The sequence below is a fragment of the Musca domestica genome, unplaced genomic scaffold (genome assembly GCF_030504385.1).
Source record: "Musca domestica strain aabys unplaced genomic scaffold, Musca_domestica.polishedcontigs.V.1.1 12, whole genome shotgun sequence".
Lineage (NCBI taxonomy): Eukaryota > Metazoa > Arthropoda > Insecta > Diptera > Muscidae > Musca > Musca domestica.
The window spans coordinates 18,523,641-18,525,819 of record NW_026712155.1 but is presented as its reverse complement, the minus strand read 5'-3'; positions in this window follow the sequence as shown (position 1 = coordinate 18,525,819).

The following is a 2,179-nucleotide window of genomic DNA, read 5'->3' as shown; positions in this document are numbered from 1 at the left end:
TGTTACTTTTGAGGATCTTCATGGAATCACTTTCTCAGTCGATTTATGCATGCCAGTCCATTTGTCCATCCGTCTGACTTTCCATGTATTCTTGTGAATAAATTGCAGGTATCCTTCGTTATCCGATTGAGATGAAATTTTCCAAACAATATTTGTCCAATGTCCAATATAAGTCCAAATGACCTGCATGTTGGTACATCTGTCCGAATTCGGTTTGGAAGCAAGTACAGCAGATTTGGTGAAAATCGGTTCAGATGTAGCTTAGCACCCATCTATATATTCCATGCGATTTGGTGTTAAAGTCCATCACATGCGTAATACGCACCCTAGAAGAAATATATGTGACAGCAGATATAAGATACAGCTCAGAAATACCTCAGCCAAATCTTCATAAGATCGGTTCAGATTTGGCTATAGCTCCTATATATATCTTTATCCTATTTCAGATTTATTTTGCTCCAAATGGCTAATACCAGCTTAAATGGACTGAATTTAGCAAATTCCGAATAAATTAATCGTAAAAGCAAGTGCTTCAAATTTTGGTGAAAATCGGTTCCGATAAAGCTATAGCTCCCTGGAGTTAAAGCGATCACAAGCGTAATATGCACCCCACAGCAATGGTATTTGATACCGGCTATAAGATACTGCTCGAAAACACCTCTGCATAATTTTATAAAGATCGGTTCATATTTGTATATATCTTCGGCACACATCTACATCCGATTATACGGTTTTTGTCCACCATTTATGTAATATTAGCCCAAAATGGATAGATTTTTTTCATATTCAACCGAATTCTTCCATTTGTTGAAACTCAGTCCGGTATATCTACGAAGTCATATAATGCACTCTACAGCAATGTTATTTGGTATTAGAGGTTCAAAAGCCTCTGTCGAATTTGTTGTAAATCGATTCAGAGTTGGATACAGTTGCCAAATTGTGACTACTTTAAAGACACGATACGCAAGTAAGGTTCATAGTTGGTATGATCTACTTCACATAAATGACCATTGCAACCTTTTTTTACGGTAGCTCTACTAAATACGCATGGTGGTGTAGGGTATGATATAGTCGGTCCCGCTCGACTTTTGAGCTTTCCTTACTGGTTTTCAATGTTATATATAGGATTAATGTTTTTGTGAGTATTTAAATACCTTGTACCTCACAAAAATTCGCATTTCCCTCTAAGGATCCATTAAATTTCATCAAGCGCTTTTCCCATTTATTCCCTTCACCCGCCAGTATTGTGTAAGTTAATTGATTAAAACCCACATTTCCCGCTGAAAAAGGGAAACGCTGTTAGCGCATAAATTATTCCTTTTCACGCAGCCAATGTTAAGTGGCTGGTGATATTGGTGTTTTATCAATGACCATAAATCTCCGTTTAAACACACACCACCACCATCCCCAACACACATGCATGCACCACTATTCTATTGCATTGCACGCCGGCATATTTGTGTACCAAAAGTATTGTCTGCAAAGTGCAGGTGTATCGTCGGGCAGGCAGGCAGGCAGGCATCTCTACATTTCTGTCGATTTTTCAATGGAAATTGCAAATATATCCACACTTATGTTCCGTTTGCCGTTCACAAAGAATATCTCTATGGCAACCTAAAGGCATAAACCTTTAGAACACATTTTTGTGTTCGACAAAACATTTCAATGTGTGCACTACTGGTATTAAGATCTCACTCTCTCTCTCCTTTCATACTGAAGTTCATTTATGTTCGAACGGGTAAGTGGGGTGGATGTGTGTGTGTGCGTCTGGATATTAAACGCAAAAAAGGTAAAAACCACATTTTTAACCATAAATGTTGGTTTGTTTTTTTCTCCTCTCGGGTTTTTCTACGTTTAAACGCAATCAACAAAAGCAAACAACTTAACAACATACCTATCCATGTATATACCTTTGGCAATACAAAATGGCGCAAGCATTCAAGCAAGTGGCAATGATACACTGACCAAAAATGCCGCGAGCTATAGCAGTGGAAACTCGAAGTAGATTGAGAAATTTGAAAATACAGACAGTTAAAATGCTCATGGCTTAGAACTAAGAATGATGAGTAATAGTTATGAAGGGAATTAGGAAATGTGATGGGCTATGCTTTTGGATCTTATCTTTCTAATTCACATATCATTGCATGTTGTATATGGAAGGGATATTATCAATCAATGT